Here is a 21,824-nt window from a genome sequence, read left to right on the forward strand (position 1 = left end):
AGAAGTGCCAAACAGATGTGGGACACCTTTGCCATTACCTATGAAGGGTCCTGTGAGGCAAAACATAAAAGGTTGAGCCTTCTTATGCGTAAGTATAAACTCTTCAGTATGGAAGAAGGAATAGATGTCCAAACCATGTTTGGATGTTTCCAAACCATCTTGAACGAGCATTGCTCTCTAGATAGACATTATGACAATTATGATCACATTTATAAAATCTTACAAATTTTATCTAGAAAGTGGAAACCGCATGTTACAGCTTTAAGAGCCAACAAGAATCTTGATTCAATGACTCTTTAAGAGCTCGTTCGTATTCTTAAAGTGCATCAACAAGAGCTTGCTTAGGATGAAGAAACAAAGAAAGGGAAGTCGCTAGCCCTTATGTTTCGAAGGCCAAAACACAACACTACGTCTAAAGAGTCATTGTCCAAAGCCCTTGCTATTGATGATGCTTCAGAAGAAGAATTTGATGATGATGACTCTGATGAAGAAGATTGTGAATGTATATCATGCGGGTTTTGATGATGCCAAAAGTTTACTAGATGAGCACGAATTGAATCAAGTAAAAGAACAAGATCAAGAAAATCTAAGATAAAGACTTAGTAAATTTGTTAAAAGAATCTCAATTTGATCGCTATAGTGTGGCCTCAAAATCTTTACTATCAAAATTCTTTTATTAAAGTTAAATCAGTTTAGAAATCTCTTTTTGAACTGGTAATCAATTACCAGGTTCGTGTAATCGATTACCAGAGAGTTTGTGAAAATGACATATTGAAAATTTTGAACTGATGAACCAACGACACAAAATTATTTGAATTTTGATCTGTGCATCGATTACAAGTGTCATGTAATCGATTACTAGTGAAAAAGTTTTAGAAAATATTTTGAAAAGACACATCCCTTCAAACTGTTTTGAACAAGCACAATGGGCCTATATATATGTGTCCTTACTTCGAAAATAAGAGAATTCTCAAAAAACTTAACTTTCAAAACCTCTCTAAACATCTTTGGCCAAACTCTTGCAAATTATTGAGAATTCTTCTAGGAACTTCAAGTTGTATCATCTGCTCTAGAAAGGAGAAATTGTTTTGTTCATCTTATAAAACTCAGTTGTAATCAAGATATTGTTTGTCTCTTGGTGTGTGAGAAACTTGAACACAAGGGTGAGGGATCCCAAGGTGTGTTCAAAGATTGTAAAGGATTTACAAGGATAGTGTAAAATCTCAAGTAGGTTACTTGAGGACTGGACGTAGGCACGAGAAGTGGTCGAACCAGTATAAATCGAGTTTGCAATTCTCTCTTCACTTATCTCGTTTATTTTATTGCAATTTACTTTGTCTTGCAAATTTAAAGAACATTGTTAAACTGATTGCTGCTTCTTCTTCTACATTCTAAATCTATCACATATAATTTAAAAGGGGATTAAAACTTTTTAGTCTAAAAAATTTTAAGGCTTAATTCACCCCCTTAAGTTATTGAGACCATTTGTTCAACAAAGATGACGAGCTAAGTTTGATCACTAGAAAGATCATAAAGATATGGAAAAACAAGAACTCCTCTGTTAGATCAAGTGGCCTCAGAATAATTAAGAAGGGGGGGTTGAATTAATTATTAACGTGTCTTGACTAATTAAAAATTTAACCTTCTTAATGTTACTATATTTAATTAGGCTTTTACTACTAAGTTAAGAAAGTAAAGAACAGAAATAGAAACTTAACCAAAAGTAAAATGGATAATTAAAAGTACACAGTGGAAATTAAAGAGTGTAGGGAAGAAGTGATCGGAGCCGTATCCGATTCAAATAAACATTGAAATGCAGTAACTAGGAAGTGATCCTAGGTCGTCTCCCAGTGAGCAATGATCAACAAACGTTCATAACATATAATAACAAAATAGTAACAAATGGTGGGGGGTTGTTTTTTTTGTAATCTAAACAGCAAGCAAACTTGAATTAAAGAAAATAATAGAACTAAAACATGTTGTTTCCCCTTGATTCAAAAGCAAGTCTCTTATCCTAGGTTACGAGAATTTATCCCTAATCAGTTCAACCACTTAATCCAACCCAAAATTAATTTACTAAGAGAAAATTAACACAAGGCTGTCATTATGTGATTAAGCAACACATACACCAATTAATCCCCCTCACATGTCCATTAAGCATGAACGTTAATTAAGCACAGAGACAAATAATCAAACATTAAGCATGCATGGATTAATATCAGCAACAAATACAGAATAATTGGTGAAGGGGAAAAACTGATAAGAAATTAGTATTAAGAACAAAACCTCAAAGAAAACTATGCTTAATCCTCAAGAGAAAACAACAATAGAGATTCAGCCTTCCATAATCAGCAGTAACGAAATGGAATTTGAAGCATAAAACGAAATTGGAAATTGAAGCAGAAAGCAAAACTGGAATTAGAAGAAGCTACGTGAACAATAACTCGAAAAGAAGCTGAAAAATGAAACCCTACAAAAACTGCCTACGTGAATAGTAACACCAACCCTACTAAAACCCTAGCAGCTGGGCTCACTAAAATAAGGTCTGGTGGCTCAATTACCAAAATACAACCCAAAAATGTAATGAAATAAAATAAAACTGCACGACAAATAAAATTGTCTGCTCTCTTGAAGTCCAAGCCGATTCAGCCTAATTCCAGATCCAAGCTCAATTACTTATAATTCTCCTGAAATTAAATTAAAACACAGAATTGGTCAAGTAGGCCCAAATGATAAAATTGCATAATTAATTTGACAATTAAGGCCAATCAGTAATTAAAATGGTGACAGAAAGGGGTAAGAAATAGGAGAAAATAATGACACATCAAATTCCCCCACACTTAGCCTTTTTCACTCCTGGGCAAAATAAAAAATCAGAGCAAGGAACAAATCCAGAGGCATTAACGAGAGACAAACAAACACAAAAACATTTACATATTTCTCAATGAATCTCAAGGAATGAAAGGAATGGGCAACATCCAACACGTAAAGAGTTAAAGAATCAAGATAGTCATGAAAATCATCCAAGAACCTCAAACATGGCAAGGTAGTCAATCAACTCAAGAATTGAATGAAAAGTGATAAAGTCTCACAAGATATGCACTCTATCTCTCAAGTGTCTAGGCTACTATTTACTCTCAGAGCACCCATGAAAACAAACACCACATAGACTTGACAAGACTCTAAAATTGACAACCCAACACCATAAACACATGCACATGAGGATCAAAAGGTCTTTTAAGGTTGTAATGGGGCCAGGGATAAGGTAGAGGAAAGTATGGGATTAGTAGCTAAAACCCAAAGGAATAGAGGAGCAATGGGGAATAATTGGAAATTAAACAAAAGTATTAAACCCAAAACCAAAATTAAAAATTAAGCATAAAAAGTAAACCCAAAACCTCCAATATCAACAAAATCAACCAAGTCCTCAAAACAAGACCTCATTTATTCAACTTCATTCTTTTTTTGTTTTTCTTTTCTTTCTTCTTTTTGGAAATTTGAACAGCAATAGCATTTGAAAGCATTTTGAATATTTGAAAAATAAAGCGACAATTAGGCAATATATGTATATACATCAAGCATGGCAAGAAAAACAAATCCAATGAAACATACCCCCCCACACTTATTCCCTAAACAATTCCAAAGCTCCCAAATTCCTTAAGGGTAGGGTGAGATCATGGTTTTTCAACAAAGCGGCTATCAAAGGAATTAAGTCAAGGTAGGATCATTTGGCTAGAGGCTTATAAGAACAAAATGCCTAAATCATCTCCCAACATGCATGTGAACCAAGAAGTATCAACAAGAGTCAAGCCAAGGCTATTGTGCAAGCAACCAATGGGGCAAAACACACCGAATAAAATAGATGACGATGGCTCAAAATCTCACCGAGGGTAAATCTATCACTTTCAATTCAACCTTTCAAAACTAACTTGACATGTAGAGAAAAACAAGGATTTCAATTCACAAAATGCCAAGAAACTCCTATTTCAAAAACAATTACCCATTACCTGTACATAACCTAGAATTCAAAGAGAAACATGCAATGTTGTACACAAAATATAAAACCAAAATAACAAAATTAACCTAGAAAACCCCAAACAAAGAACAATCTCCCCCCCACACTTAAACAACACATTGTCCTCAATGTACACAATCATAAGATCAAGAGCAATCAGAACAATCAACAAATTTGGACAAGTGCAATAAAAGTAAAGAAGGAGACAGAAAAAAGAAAACTCCCTAAGTCATGGCGGAAGAGAAGTAGGGTGAAGTAAGGAGGTCTCCTCCACCACTACATCCACCAAGGAAGGATTTGTGAGGAATGGTTTCAGCCGGTGTCCATTGACCTTGAAGCTCTTATCTATGGATTCACTTTTGATCTCAACTGTACCATAAGGAAAAACATTAGTCGCCACAAAAGGACCAATCCACTTTGACCTCAACTTACCACTCATGAGTTCGAGCCTAGAGTTATACAATAAAACTTTTTGTCCAACCACGAAGTTCTTCTTAGCTATCAAGCTATCATGGAACTTGTTGGTCTTCTCCTTGTAGAATTTGGAATTCTCATAGGCTTCTAAACAGATCTCATCTAGCTCCCTTAGTTGCAACTTCCTTTCCTCTCCAGCCTGATCAATAGAGAAGTTGCAGGTCTTTACAGCCCAATAGGCTTTGTGCTTTATCTCTACAGGAAGATGACATGCCTTGCCAAAGACAACCCGATAAGGAGACATTCCTATGGGTGCTTTGTAGGCAGTCCTATGCACCTAAAGAGCATCATCCAGTTTGGTGCTTCAATCCTTTCTGTTCAGCTGCACAATCTTCTCCAAGATCCTTTTTATCTCCCTTTTTTAAATCTCAGCCTGCCCATTAGTTTCGGGGTGGTAAGGTGTGGAAATTTTGTGCACGACCCCATACTTTTTGAGTAAGGTATACATGGACCTGTTACAAAAATGGGTGCCTTGATCACTAACGATGGCTCTGGGGACTCCAAACCTGCAAAACAAATTAGATCTAACAAAATCCAAAACAACCTTAGCATCGTTAGTTCTGGTGGCTTTGTCTTCCACCCATTTTGAAACATAATCAACAGCAAGGAGAATATAAACAAAACCAAAAGAGACAGGGAAAGGCCCCATAAAGTCTATACCCCAGACATCAAACACCTCACAGAACAACATGGGTTGTTGAGTCATTTGTTGTCTCCATGAAAGTGAGCCGCCTACTCTCTGACAAGGCTCACAAGTGCTACAGATTCTCCATGCATCCTTGAAGATGGTGGGCCAATAGAAACCGCAGTCAAGCACCTTGCGAGCTGTCCTCTATATGCCAAGATGGCCACCTGGTGCGAAAGAATGACAAAATTACAGGACCGAGTCAATCTCATGGTCTGGAATGCATCTCCTAATAACCTGGTCACTGCACAAGTTCCACAAATAGGGTTCATCCCAAATATAATGTTTAGCATCGCTCTTAATTTTATTAGTTTGAGCTTTAGATGCTAAAGGAGGAAAAACAGAAGCAACCAAATAATTCACAATATTAGCAAACCAAGGAGTGGGGGAAGGAATCAGAAATATTATACAAAATGTACAAATGGTTATCTGGAAAATTATCCCAAATGGGTGAGTCCTCAGACGCACGCTCAATCCTACTCAGGTGGTCAGCCACAAGGTTTTGTGCACCGCTCCAATCACGAATCTCCAAATCAAACTCTTGGAGCCAAAGCATTCACCTGATCAATCTAGGCTTTGATTCAGCCTTCTTCAATAGGTACTTCAGAGCTGCATGGTCAGTATAAACAATAACATGAGTGCCAAGCAAATATGAACGAAATTTCTCAAGAGAAAAAACTAGCGCTAATAGCTCCTTCTGTGTGGTAGTCTAATTTGCTTCGGCAACATCCAAAGTTCTGGAAGTGTAGTAGATCACCCGAGGCAACTTGTCAATCTTTTGAGCAACGACAGCCCCCAATTCATAATTGGATGCATCGCACATCAGCTCAAATGGGGCTGTCCAATCAGGTGCTTGAATGATAGGGGTGGTAGTCAACGCACGCTTGAGGCAATCAAAAGCCTCTTTACACCGGTCATCAAAATCAAACTCCACCTCCTTTGTAGCAGATTGGATAGTGGAAGGAACACTTTGCTAATGTCCTTGATAAAGCACTTATAAAACCCTGCATGGCCAAGAAAAGAACGAACCTCTCGCACGCAAGAGGGGTAAGGCAATTGTGAAATAACAACTATCTTTCAAAATTCAGCACAAGGTTAGTTTGAATGCATCTATTAAGAACTCTATCCAGACTATCCAAACATGCATCAAAAGAGGATCCATAAACAGTAAAATCATCCATAAACAACTCTATGCAACTCTCTAAAAAGTCACTGAAAATGCTAAGCATACACCGCTGGAAGGTACCAGGGGTGTTGCATAGGCCAAAGGGCATCCTCCTATAGGCAAAAGTGCCAAAGGAACAAGTGAATATGGTCTTTTCTTGATCCTCAAGAGCAATATGAATTTGTAAATAACTAGAAAAACCATCAAGAAAACAGTAATGAGACTTACCTGCCAAGCGCTCAAGCATTTGATCAATGAATGGTAGGGGAAAATGATCTTTTCTGGTTTCCTGGTTCAGCCTCCTATAATCAATGCAGAGTCGCCAGCTGTTCTACACTCTTGTGGGGATAAGCTCATCCCTCTTATTCTTGATCACTGTGAGGCCTATCTTCTTAGGAACCACTTGGACTAGACTCACCCACTGGTTGTCAGAAATGGGGTAGATGATTCCAGCTTGCAAGAGTTTGGTCACCTCATTTTTCACCAAATCTAGAATGATGGGGTTGAGTCGGCATTGTGGCTTAGCTCCATCCTCTAAAAGTATCCTATGCATTGATGCAATCCTCCCTTGGAAGGGACCAATCACTAGAGCCATGAGCAAGAGGCTCCAAGAGGATTGGGCTAGAGCTGCTGAAGAAGGCTCTAGGGTTCTCATGAACCTCAAGGTAGATTTCTGAGCCCATGGGCCAAGGTTGGGTCCAATTATCTTTGTACATATTAGACTAGGATGTCATTATATTTGGTCCTTTAATTTAGGGCTCCATAATGTAGGTAGGGTACCCTAGAAATATAGGATTTTTCAGCCCTTGTATTTTAGGGCACCGAGACTAGTTTTTGTAATAGGGGTAGTTTTGTAATTTCACATTCACTAAGTGAATATTTAATGTGTGTGGTTGGAAATAAATTTAATTGAATTGGTAGAAGCCCAATACAATTAAATTTTAGAGAGGGAGGTGAGCATTTGCTTACTACACCCCATTGCTACATCATATAGTCACACTTTGTGTATGTCCTTCATGCTTTACATGCCTCATGACACCTAAGCACACTTAATGGAGAATCTTGGAATTGATCTTGGATTAGTGGGCTGAACCATAACTAAAATTCACTAATCATAATTAGTGAAATTTTGGCTCCAAAATTTGCCTCCACAAATTCAATTTCAAATTCAAGTGAAATTTGAATTGAAATTCAAATTTCCCTCCAATTTTGTGTCACGCTTAGGCTATATATAGAGGTCATGTGTGTGCATTTTTTTAACTTTGATGATTTGAAAATTAAACTTCATATTTTAGAGCTCTTTTAGAGCACAAAATTTCGTGCTCTTCTCTTCCTCTCCCTTCATTCATCTCCTCTTTCCTCCAAGCTCTTATCCATGGTCTCCTATAGTGGTGAGCTTCTTCTAGACTCATCTTCTCCTTGAAGTGGCGTCTCCTCTCTCTCTTCCTTCTCCATTCCATTGTCATTAATCTTCCAAGAAGCAAAGGAATCCATTGACGAAGAAGATCCTAGGCCTTCAAGCTCCCATGGAGCTTACATCATGTGGTATCTAGAGCATCTTCATCTAGGTGATGTTCTTTTGCTTCCTCTATCTTTTTGTTCGGTGAATTGTCTTTAATTCCTTGTTCTTCATCTTATTATCCATGTATATCCTCCATTTTCTTCTGTTTTGGTTCTGTTTAGAGTAGATTAAAAAAAATAAACTGATTAAATCTTAGATCTACACTTGTTCTTGCATTTCTATGGTTCAAATTTTGTAGATCTATTCTTGAATCATGTTTTTGTGTTGATTTTAGGTTCTATCATTTTTCATTCATAATATTCTTGTGCTGAACCTTAGATCTAAATTTTCTTCCAAAATATTTAGTAGAAAAAAAAACACAAAAATCTAAGTGTAAATCGCTTAATCTATGTTGTCTTAGAGTCATGTTTAGTCATAGTAATTGTCACATTATGTTCTAAGTTTGTGTTGAATTTTTATTTTGTTGATTGAATTCTAGCTACATTTGTTCATGTATTCTTGTCATTATTAGCCTATCTTTTGAATTTTGATTCTAATTCATGCATGTTATTTAGTTCATAACATGTTCTAAATCAATTCCTAGAAGTAGTCTTGTTGTTGAACTCTTTTTTTTTTCTAAGTTTCCTACATGATGCCTATGATGAAGTTGAGTTGTGGTACAGAGTTGTGACTGGATTTGAGAATCAAATAAGTCTTAAGCTCGCTTGAATTGTGTTATTCAAGATGATTGAGCATAAGCAAACACGAATTGTAACTATTCAAGCCCTAAGCAACATAAACACAACTCTTGATTTCTAGGTTGAAATCGCTGGTGCTGATAGCTTGAACATACGAACTTGTATAAATTACTGGGAATTGGTAACTATGTTTTTTGAGCTGAAATTTTTACTAAATTTTCTAGACATCTGGACCCAAAATTATAAAAAAAAGAACCAAGCGATTTGGATAAAAGGAAAAAATAATAAAAATCACACAAATTGGCAGAAAAATCAGTGTCCGGGAAAAAAAAGTGAAAGGGATGTGCGTTTGTTGTTTTGGCTCAAAATTTGTTCTATAATTGGTGCCTATTTTATACCAATCCTAGTTCTGAAATTTCAATTGAAAATTATTGTGAAAAAAGTGCCAAAACTAGAGGTTTCTTGAGTTTTTTTTTTTTTTTGTTTTTCTACTCTACTCTAGAGCCATTCTAGGTTTCTCTTTGAGTCCTAGCTTGCTTTTGTGTGCTCTTCATTGCTTTAATTGTTGAATAATCCTTGAAAATTTGTCTTGTTGAAACTCTATTGGTTTAGATTTCATTTCGTTTTTTTTTTGTCTTTGGTTATTGCTTGTCTCTTTGTTGCCTTGCTTGTGAGTTGCCATATAGGGAATTGGAAAGGAGGATTGGTGCCATACATTGAAGAATTTCAGTCAAAAAGCAAGGGGCCAACCACCTTAAGAGCTATTTGACTAAGAAGCACTCCAAATTGAGTGAAACACCAAAGAGAGAATAGCCACCACAATTGAGGACTTCTTTTGTAATTTTGTAATTGGCAATTTGCTTTGCTTTCAAATTTTGTAACAAAAAGGCCTTTCATTGGAAGTAAGTTGGGAGCCTCCAATAGGTCACCCTACTTCCATTTGTGTGTAATAATTTTAGGCAATGTGCCCTTAGGATAGTGAGTGTTTTGTTGGGAACCTTAAATGAGGTCATCCACACACTCTTAGGATCCACCTAGTTTGCATTTTTTGCACTTTAATTTCTTGCTTACTTTCATAGCTTATTTCCTTTACCCTTCATTGTCAAACCGCCTAGATAGCTTGCCTTTTACCAATTAGTTTTTACCTTACCTTTCACACCTCTTTTAGTGTTTATTTTGGTTAGTTTCAACCATAGTTTCTTTTACCTTTTGTATTCAAACCCCCAACAAGAAAGAACCATAACTTAGGAACCAACATGAGTCTTCATTCTTCATCTAGTGTTAATGGTGAGGGTTCTACTCCTAAGGACCCCTTGTATAAGATATTAGATGAGTTGAGATCCCTTAAGTCGTGGAAAGAAAAACAAGAGAGAAAAGAAAAGGTAAAAAAAAGAGTGGAAGAAATAAGTCAAGATGAAAGAGAGAAAATAAGAGAGGAATAAAGAAGAAAAATAAAGAAATGAAAAGAGAAAAAATGCCTCCTATAGTAGTCATGACTCTTGCAAGAGTTTAAGTGAAGAGCTTAGTGACTATTATAGAGGGCACCATAGTTCACATACTAAACATCACTCCCAAAGAAAAGAAAAGGATAGAAGGCCTCAAGAGGTTAACATCAGCCTCCCATATTTCCATGGAAAAGATAATGTTGAGGCCTACTTAGATTGGAAAATGAAGGTTGAACAATTCTTTGCTTGCCATCATATTAGCGAAGAGAGAAAAGTTCCATTGGCTACCCTTAGCTTTCAAGGGTATGCCCTCTATTGGTGGACTTCCCTTGTTAGGGAACGAAGGATTCATGGGGATCCTCTAGTAGAGTAATGGAATGATCTTAAGAGTGCCCTTAGGAAGAGGCACATTCCCTCCTACAATGAAAGGGAGCTTATGAACAAGCTCCAAAGGCCTAGACAAGGGAGTATGAGTGTTGAAGAATATAAACAACAAATGGAACTACTCTTTTTAAGAGCTGGACTTAGGGAGGAGGAAAGAATAAGCATAGCTAGGTTCCTTAGTGGGCTTAATATGGAAGTGAGGGACAAGGTTGAACTCCTTCCATATAAGGACCTAGATGAGCTAGTCCAACTTTGTATAAGAGTGGAGCAACAACTTCAAAAAAAGCCTTCTTCAAAATCTTATGGCTCTCACTCTTATCCAAGGAAGGACCAAGCCCATGGAATTTTAGGGGCTGCACCTTCAAAACCCAAGGAAGATAAGGGTAAGACCATAGAGAAATACACCCCTAACACTAGTTCCCAAGAAAGGACTAGCAACATTAAATGCTTCAAATGTCTTGGGAGAGGTCACATTGCCTCTCAATGCCCCACAAAGAAAACCATGATTATGAGGGGTCAAGACATTTATAGTAGTCAAGAGGAAACTACTTCTTGCCCTTCCTCTAGTGGAAGTGAAGATGAAGTAAGGGGTGAAGAGTCTAGTGTGGAAGTCTACCCCCATGAAGAAGGTGACCTCTTAATGGTTAGAAGGCTCCTTGGAGGTTAATCTTGTGATCTATCTCAATCCCAAAGAGAGAACATCTTTCATACAAGATGCAAAATTTTAGATAAAACTTGTTCTCTCATTGTGGATAGTGGGTCTTGTTGCAATTGTTGTAGCACAAGATTAGTTTCCAAGTTGAAACTCACTATCATTCCCCACCCAAAACCTTATAAACTTCAATGGCTCAATGAGCAAGGGGAAATGATAGTTAACCAACAAGTGAAGGTACCTTTCTCCATAGGGACATATAAGGATGAAGTTAATTGTGATATAGTTCCCATGGAGGGAGGACATATTCTTTTAGGAAGGTCGTGACAATTTGATAGGAAGATCATTTACAATGGCCTAACTAATAGGATTACCCTCACCCATCTTGGCACTAAATTTGTGTTGCATCCTCAAAAACCTTCACAGGTGGCCAAAGATCAACTAACTATGAAAGATAAGAGGGATGAGGAAGAAAAACTAGAAAAACAAAAGAAAAAGAAGGATAGTAAGGCCTTGTCTTCAAAGGCCAAGGGGAAGGAAAAAGAGGAAAAGGATTCCTCCAAGAAGATTGTTAAGAAGGAAAATCATTTTGCAACAAAAGGTGATATTAAAAGAGCATTCCTTCTTAAACAATCTTTCTACCTTCTCCTATCAAGGGAAACATCCCTTAGCACTGCCACAATTGATACATTTGAGTCCTTACCCTCAAAGTTCCAAGAAATCTTACATGAATTTGGTGATATATTTCCTAAAGAGATACCCCCTGGGCTACCTCCTTTAAGGGGAATAGAACACCAAATAGATTTAGTCCCAAGAGCAAGCCTTCCTAATAGGCCAGCCTATAGGACTAACCCTCAAGAGACTAAGGAGATAAAGTCTCAAGTTACAGAATTTTTGGAGAAGGACTGGGTCCAAGAGAGCCTAAGCCCATGTGTTGTCCCAGTGTTGTTGGTGCCCAAAAAGGATGGTACATGGAGAATGTGTACAGATTGTAGGGTCATCAACAACATCACTGTAAAGTTTAGGCTCCCCATTCCTAGACTTAATGATTTATTTGATGAGTTGCATGGTGCCAATATCTTTTCAAAAATTGATCTTAAAAGTGGTTATCACCAAATTAGGATGAAAAAGGGTGATGAGTGGAAAACCGCTTTCAAGACCAAGTTTGGTTTGTATGAATGGCTAGTGATGCCTTTTGGGCTCACTAATGCACCAAGCACCTTTATGAGGCTTATGCATCATGTCTTAAGGGATTTCATAGGTAAATTTGTAGTTGTCTATTTTGATGATATTTTAGTGTACAATAGGAGCCTAGATTATCACTTAGGACATCTCAGGCAAGTTCTTTCAGCCCTTAGGAAAAACACCCTCTATGAAAATATAGAGAAGTGTACTTTTTGTGTAGATAGTATAGTTTTCTTAGGGTTTGTAGTTGGTAGAAATAGGGTCCAAGTGGACCCTGAGAAAATCAAGGCCATCCAAGAATGGCCCACCCCAAAAAGTGTGGGAGATATTAGGAGCTTCCATGGGTTAGCAAGCTTCTATAGAAGGTTCATTCCTAATTTCTCTAAAATTGCATCACCTCTCAATGAGCTGGTGAAGTAGAATGTGGCATTTACCTGGGGTGAAAAACAAGAGCAAGCCTTTGCTTTGCTCAAAGAAAAGCTTACTAAGGCACCTGTTCTAGGTCTTCCTGACTTTTCTAAAACTTTTGAGCTAGAATGTGATGCCTCTGGAGTGGGAGTTGGAGCTGTATTGTTACAAGGTGGGCACCCTATTGCTTATTTTAGTGAAAAACTTCATAGTGCCACCCTCAACTACCCCACCTATGATAAAGAGCTTTATGCCTTAATAAAAGCCCTCCAAACTTGGGAACATTACCTTGTTTCCAAGGAATTTGTCATTCATAGTGATCATCAATCACTTAAGTACATTAGAGGGAAAAGAAAGTTAAACAAGAGGCATGCAAAATGGGTAGAGTACCTAAAGCAATTTCCATATGTTATCAAATACAAAAAGGGAAAAACAAATGTGGTAGCTGATGCCCTCTCTAGGAGACACACATTGTTTTGCTCCCTAGGAGCTCAAATTTTAGGATTTGATAATATTAGGGACTTGTATGCTTTAGATGAACATTTCTCTCCCATTTACAAGAGTTGTGGGAAAAAGGCCCAAGATGGATTCTATTTGGCTGAGGGGTATTTGTTCAAAGAGGGAAAGCTTTGCATACCCTAAGGATCCATTAGGAAATTACTTGTGAAAGAGAGCCATGAGGGTGGGCTCATGGGCCACTTTGGGATAGACAAGACCCTTGTCTTACTCAAAGAAAAGTTTTATTGACCTCATATGAAGAAAGATGTCCATAAGCATTGCACTAGGTGTGTGGCTTGTTTACAAGCCAAGTCTAGGGTGATGCCTCATGGGCTATATGCACCCTTACCCATCCCCTCTGCAGCTTGGGTAGACATTAGTATGGACTTTGTCCTTGGGGTTCCTAGAACCCAAAGAGGTGTAGACTCTATCTTTGTGGTGGTGGATAGGTTTAGCAAGATGGCACACTTTATACCATGTCACAAGGTGGATGATGCTTCCCATATCTCAAAACTCTTTTTCAGGGAAGTTGTGAGACTCCATGGATTGCCTAGGACCATTGTGCCAGATAGAGATGCTATGTTCCTTAGCCACTTCTGGAAAAACTTATGGGCTAATCTAGGAACTAAACTTCTTTTCTCTACCACTTATCAATAACAATACCTATAGGTTGGACCTCCCAGAAGAGTATGGAGTCAGCACCACTTTCAACATTCCTTATTTAATTCCTTTTGTAGGTGGAGCTGATATTGAGGAGGAGGAACTAACAAATTTGAGGTCAAATCATCTTCAAGGGGAAGGGGATGATGCAATCCTCCCTGGGAAGGGACCAGTCGCTAGAGCCATGAGCAAGAGGCTCAAAGAGGATTGGGCTAGCGCTGCTGAAGAAGGCCCTAGGATTCTCATGAACCTCAAGGTAGATTTCTGAGCCCATGGGCCAAGGTTGGGTCCAATTATCTTTGCACATATTAGACAAGGATGTCATTATATTTGGTCCTTGTATTTACGGCTCCATAATGTAGGTAGGGTACCCTAGAAATATAGGATTTTTCAGCCCTTGTATTTTAGGGCACCTAGACTAGTTTTTGTATTAGGGGTAGTTTTGTAATTTCGCATGCACTAAGTGAATATTTGATGTGTGTGGCTGGAAATAAATTTAATTGAATTGGTAGAAGCCCAATCCAATTAAATTTTAGAGAGGGAGGTGAGCATTTGCTTACTACACCCCATTCCCACATCATATAGTCACACTTTGTGCATGTCCTTCATGCTTTACATGCCTCATGACACCTAGGCACACTTAGTGGAGAATCTTGGAATTGATCTTGGATTAGTGGGCTGAACCATAACTAAAATTCACTAATCATAATTAGTGAAATTTGGCTCCAAAGTTTGGCTCCACAAATTCAATTTCAAATTCAAGTGAAATTTGAATTGAAATTCAAATTTCCCTCTAATTTTGTGTGACACTTAGGCTATAAATAGAGGTCATGTGTGTGCATTTTTTTAACTTTGATGATTTGAAAATTAAACTTCAAATTTTAGAGCTCTTTTAGAGCACAAAATTTCGTGCTCTTCTCTTCCTCTCCCTTCATTCATCTCCTTCTTCCTCCAAGCTCTTATCCATGGCCTCCTATGGTGGTGAGCTTCTTCTAGACTCATCTTCTCCTTGAAGTGGCGTCTCCTCTCTCTCTTCCTTCTCCATTCTGTTTCCATTCATCTTCCAAGAAGCAAAGGAATCCATTGATGAAGAAGATCCTAGGCCTTTAAGCTCCCATGGAGCTTACATCATGCATGCAGGTAGATGGGCTAATACCAGGAATGTATGCTAAAGTGCATCCAATGGCTTTCTTGTGCTTCTTGAGCACTAGCAACAACTTCTCCTCTTGCTCAGCAGCAAGGAAGGCAGAGATGATCACTGGAAATTTTTCCTCGTCTTCCAAGTAAGCATACTTGACGTTTATAGGTAAGGGCTTCAACTCTGGTGTATGTGGTGGATGAACAGTGGGAGGAACCAAGGTAGGAGAAGAAGAGGAGGGTTCCTCAGCCTGTACCTCATAAAGCCAGAAGTATATGTACTTCCTGCAACATGGTTAGTGCATTCTGACTCTAAAAAATCAACATCAAGAGGTACAACACCCAGAAAATCAGAACCAGACTCAAATTCAAATTTACTCTCAACATAAAAATCAGATACAGGATCAAATTCAAACTTAGATTCAAATTCAATGCATGAGGAATGACAAGTATACAGATCAGATAAAAATGGATGTTTCCTACCATGAAGAGAATCAAAATCAAGCATATAATCATCAACAATCTGATCAAGTATCTCAACATGAAAAACAGAATGATCCTCAGATGGATGTTTCATGGCATCAAGAATGTTAAAATGAACAACAATATCACCAAATTCCATAGACAATGTGCTAGCATAAACATCTATCTTGGTTTGGGCTTTTTTCATAAATGACCTGCCTAAAATAATTCGAATTGAACCATGGGAAAATCCCTCTTCCATATCAAGAACATAAAAATCAGCAGGAAAAATAAGTTCACCAACCCGAACCAACACATCCTCTATGAAACCTGCAGGGTAAGCAACACTTCTATTTGTCAAGTGAATCACCACATCCATAGGTTGCAAAGGTACAAGAGATAAAGAATTGAAAAATGGATAGAAGCATGACACTAATTGATGCTCTTAGATCTAGCATGGCATTCTCAAATTTGTTGTTCCCAGTAATGCAAGGTATATAGAAAGTACCTAGGTCCTTACATTTCTCAGGAATGTGAGTAATAGATTTACCTATCAATGCTGACACATTTCTGCCCATGCTAATCCTTTCATTTCCTTTGAGCCTCCTTTTGTGGGTGCACAGCTCCTTTAGAAACATGGAATATCTTGGAATTTGCTTGAGAGCATCTAGTAGAGGTATGTTCACCTCTACTTTCCTAAAAGTCTTCAGGATCTCCTTATCCACTTCTTCCATCTTTTTGTTTGGGATTGCTCTAGGTGGAAATGGAAGAGGGATAAGAGGCTGCTGCAAGTCAGAACTACTAGAAGAAGGTCCACCTACATGAAATTTTTTGTTAGCTCCCTCATGATCAGGAAACTTTCTCTTTTGTGCAGCTAGCTCATCCTCTTTTTCAGGTGTAGAATGAAGCTTGACAGGTTTAGGTGCAGGTGCTGCTACTGGTGGAGGCACTTCAATTTGCTTGCCAGACCTCAAGGTGATGGCAGTCACATTTTTCGGATTCTGCACAATTTATGGAGTCAATTTGTCAAAATTTTGGGACTGAGCTTGGTTCAACTGAGTAGCCATCTGCCCCATCTGATTTGTCAGACTCTGAATGGAGGCTTGAAATTCTGATACCGATGACAGATGTCGTACCGGATGTCACGACATCACGCTTCAGACCATGCAGATTATATTTGACAGTATGAACAGATTAAACAAGTAAATAACACAAGAGAATTGTTAACCCAGTTCGGTGCAACGTCACCTACATCTGGGGGCTACCAAGCCAGGGAGGAAATCCACTAAAATAGTGTTAGTTCGAAGATCTAACAGCCACTGTTTACAACCTTCTCACCTAACCACTACCCATGCAACCTCTACCTAAGAGCCACTCTTAGATATGAGAACCCCTCTCACTCCCTCTCAATCACTCTCCCGTGTTTACAAACAAATCAAAGACACACCAGAGATTGCTCTCTGAACAATACAGATCAACTCTACACACTCAGGTCCAACACTTGATGTTAGGGTAACATCAAGGTGGCTCACAAAACACTCAAGTCCCAAAACTTACAAAATAACTCTTCAATCTCGGACTTGGTAGAAAACTCGTGCAGCCTTCATGTTTATATAGCAGTGTGCGTATCTGGGCTGTAACAACTTGCGCTGGATAAGATCTATCATTCTCCTGAAAATCTGCACTTAAAGATCTAAAAGATAAAGTTTGATCTTTTAGTTTTTATCTTTAATCTTTAATCCCTGAACGAACTATTCAAGTTTGTAATTCGAACTTTAATTATCTTTTAATTCGTTCCTAAAGATAGATCGCCAAATCTGTTGCTAACTGCACATTAATCTGTTAAAGATATAACAGATTTATGTGTCCAGTATTTTCAGGCAGGATGTCCTGGACATCGTATCCGACATCGTGGATCCTGCAGCTTCAATTCTTCATTTGACATTTTATCTTGCCTTGTGCATTGTGCAGCCCAATCTGATTCCTTGACATAACGTTGGACATCATGTGCAGCAACTCCAGCTTTCCTTCATTGTCTAAGTGCTTATGTTTTAACAAAATTTTAGCCAATCTTTTAAAACTCAGTAAAGCTAAGCACTAACAATCTCCCCCTTTGGCAAATTTTGTCTAAAACATACTTAGACACTTCCTGAGCAGGTACGAGCAGTTATGCAAGTGGGATCAGCAACTTTCATTATCAGAGTAATCAAGCACAGCGGTATCTGTAGTGGCGACAGCAAAATTCTGCAAGTTGCAAGTCGTTTCCAGGATGTCAAGACATCTCACGTGACATCAGCTTTCTGCTCCCCCTGTCTCCATGCTCCTACTGCTGTGAAGCAGTTCACTGCGGCATCTTCTATCAGCTACTAGTTTTAGTAGCTTACATCAATCATCATCAGCAGCAGTAGTATAAATACTACTCCCCCTCAAAATCATATAACTACTACTCCCCCTCAAAATCATAAATCATGCATAATATAATATCCTACTACTCCCCCTTTTTAGACAGAATTTGGCAAAAGTAGAATGCATGAAATTAATGTGCACATATTACAGACCAATAACTAGTAAAAGTAAAAGCAAAAATAAAGGTCTGATGGTCATGGGGTGGCATCAGAATCATCATCATCTGACTCTGTATCCTCTGCTGCATCTTCTTCTTCCTCAGCTGCTTCTTCTTCTTCCTCAGCTGCTTCTCCATCATCAATGCCACTGTCTGAGAGTCTTTTGATCAGGCGTTCCAGCTCCATTTTCTTCTCTGTGGTGGCTTTGATGGTTGCTTCCAGCACCTTGCATGTGTCCTTGAGTTCAGCAATCAAAGCATCCTTGGTCACAGCACCTGAAGCAGCAGCTTTCCCTGATGTCGAGACAATGTCTGGGACATGTGTCCCCTCAAACAGTTTGTAATGCAGGGACAGAGCAGATTCTCTCTTCTTCACAGAGTCAATGTTGTTTAAAATATTGGGATGTTGACTCAACATAATGCCACACAATACAGTTGGGAAGGCAATGGGTAATTTGACAGCAAAAGATTCTGAATGCTTAACAGTTTGATCAAAAATATAGTTTCCAAAATTAAATTTGGACTTGGTTCCAACAGCATACAGAAATTTACCCAAACCTGTGGCAACAGTGGAAGTATGATTGGTGGGTACCCAGTTTGCAGTGCCAATCCTATGCAGGATTGCATACTTCACACTTAGCTTCCCTGCAGAAAGCTTCCCTTTCTTTGGCCAATGCTGGACTTGTTTGGCAGTGATTTCCTTGGCAATTTGATGCTCAGAAACAGCAATATCCACCACTCCTTCAGTTGGTCTGCCCAGGTATTTGTTGATTACAGCAGGGGAGAATCTAACACATTTTCCTCTGACAAACACTTTCTGATACTCATCACTCTTTCTGTTTGTTATATCAGAGGGAATGTTGACAATGAATTCCCTGACTAGACTTTCATAGCAATTTCCCAACTTGGTGACAGTTTTCAGCAGTCCAGCAGCCTCGATGAGGTCCATGATCTCCTTGCAATCCAAGACATCTCTTCCCAGTTCTCTTTCTAAGGCAAGTCTGCGTTGATATACAAATTTCCACCTTTCAACATTGCCAATGGAGTGGAATGAAATGTTGTCCAATGGTGCATCAGGGACATTTCCAGGCACCTTTTTCCCTGATTTCTTGGCCCTCTTGATGTCGGGAACATCTAGTTCGACATCATCATCAGAATCAGATGAGGAAATTTCTTTCCTCTTCTTGGAAGGGATTGCAACTTTGCTCCATCTGGATGTGGTAGGAGTGATTGGAGTGCTCTTCTTCTGTGCCATAGTTTTGATTCGTCCAGACCTAGTAATGGGGGTTTTTCCCTTTCTGCTTTGTAATCTTTCTGCAATGCCAGGTGCCAACTTGTTGGCAATGGGTTCCTCATCAGATTCTACTTCTTCTAGGTCAATGAGGTCACCTGGAGCAGGTTCTGGTGCCCTTGGTGCAGGGGTCTCCTCTGTGGCTTGATCCTCTTCCTCTGTTGATTCCTCTTTACTGGATGAAGAGAGGACTTCAGCATTTGGGGTGGAAGATGTTGGAACATCTTTATCAGCATCAGGGACAGAAGCATTTTTCAGAATGCTACTCACAATACTGCGGATCTTCTTATCCATCTCCGTGTCTACTTCCCTAGGACTTGTTGCAAGGCTAGGGTTTTCAGAAATCTTCACTCCCTGTTGTCTTTTGGGGACCAGTTTCTCAGGAATAGGGGCTTGACCAGGAATCATTTGTATGGGTTGGATATTGAATTCAGGTTGTTCCTGGTTTGATGGTGCTTTGGTGGATGATGGAGATGATGGTACAGAGGGTGAACCAGGAGATGAAGTTTCTTTTGGTGAGGTAGCCATGGAGAAGCAGAGCCTTTGGAGTGGTTTCGTGAATCTCTGAGAGGTGTTGGGGAATGCTGATGAAAACGAGATTACCACGAAAATATGAGTTTGAATGAGGAATGTAGAGGGTCGTGTGAAGCAACGGTCGAATTTGTTTTGGCCCAGTGGTGAACGCGCTATTAACGTTTGAGCACGTTCAGATAAAAGTAATTGCTATAAATCCTCTAGCCGACAAATGCCCAGCTTGCCCCTCAGTTTTTCAAACTGATTTGCATCCAATGCCTTTGTGAAAATATCTGCTATTTGTTCCTCAGTGTCAACATGCTTCAGTGTGATAACTTTATCGTCAACAAGATCTCTAATATAGTGATGTCTAATGTCAATGTGCTTGGTTCTGCTGTGTTGAACAGGATTTTTAGAAATATTAATAGCACTCAAGTTGTCACAGTACAATGTCATGACATCTTGTTCGACATTGTACTCCTTAAGCATCTGCTTCATCCAAACTAGTTGTGAACAGCTGCTTCCTGCTGCAATATACTCTGCTTCTGCAGTAGATAGGGACACACAGTTCTGCTTCTTGCTGAACCATGAAATAAGATTGTTGCCCAAATAGAAACATCCACCAGAAGTGCTTTTTCTGTCATCTGCACTTCCAGCCCAATCAGCATCACAATATCCAACCAGCATTGAATCTGAACAATGACAGTACATAATCCCATAGTCACTGGTGCCATTTACATATTTCAGAATTCTCTTTACTTGATTCAAGTGACTTATCTTAGGGTTGGCTTGATATCTTGCACAAACACCTACTGCAAAGGTGATGTCAGGTCTGCTTGCTGTTAAATATAGTAAGCTCCCAATCATGCTTCTGTACAAACTTTGATCAACACTGGTGCCAGCTTCATCTTTTGACAGCTTCAAGTGAGTAGGTGCAGGTGTTCTTTTATGGCTGGCATTTTCCATCCCAAACTTCTTGACAATGTTCTTTGCATACTTGCTTTGTGAGAGGAATATGGAGTCTTCCATCTGCTTCACTTGGAGTCCCAGAAAATAAGTCAGCTCTCCAACAAGACTCATCTCAAATTCAGATTGCATCTGTTGGACAAAATGTCGAAGCATCTCATTCGACATCCCTCCAAACACAATGTCATCAACATATATCTGTGTTATCATCAAGTTTTCAGCATCTTGTTTGACAAAGAGAGTCTTGTCAATTCCTCCCTTCCTATACCCTTGCTGAGTAAGGAACTCTGTTAGCCTTTCATACCAAGCTCTTGGAGCTTGCTTCAATCCATAGAGAGCCTTCTTGAGCTTGTATACATGATCTGGATGAGTTGGATCTACAAATCCCTTTGGCTGCTCCACATAGGCTTCTTCATTCAGGTATCCATTCAGAAACGCGCTCTTCACATCCATCTGGTACAGCTTGAATTTGAGGATGCAAGCTACACCAAGTAACAATCTGATGGACTCAAGTCTAGCAACAGGGGCGAAAGTTTCATCAAAGTCTACGCCTTCAATCTGAGTGTAGCCTTGAGCAACAAGTCTGGCCTTGTTTCTGGTTATAACACCTTCTTCATTGGTTTTGTTCTTGAAGATCCACTTGGTGCCAATCACATTAGTTCCCTCGGGTCTAGGAACTAGCTCCCAAACTTCATTCCTTTTGAATTGCTCCAATTCTTCTTGCATAGCATTGATCCAGAACTCATCAGTCAGTGCCTCTTTCACATTCTTGGGCTCAATTTTGGAGACAAAACATGAATTGGAGACAATCTCAATCTCCCTTGATCTTGTAGTGACTCCTCTGTTTGGATCTCCTATAATCAGCTCCTTGGGGTGCATCTTCTGGATTCTAATGGAGGGACTCTTGTCAGGTTGATTGATGTTTGGTTCATCTGTAGCAGAATCAGAGTTTTCTGCATTTTCTGCACTTTTAGTTGTATCTGCTACATTGTCTCTCGATGTTCTGACATCTTCTTCGACATCCTTCTTTCTTACTGGAGTTAGATCATCAACAACCACATTGATGGATTCCATCACAGTTCTGGTTCTGGAATTGAGTACTCTATATGCTCTGCTGTTTGT

This window comes from Glycine max, chromosome 3 (genome assembly GCF_000004515.6).
Source record: "Glycine max cultivar Williams 82 chromosome 3, Glycine_max_v4.0, whole genome shotgun sequence".
In the NCBI taxonomy this organism is placed as follows: Eukaryota; Viridiplantae; Streptophyta; class Magnoliopsida; order Fabales; family Fabaceae; genus Glycine; species Glycine max.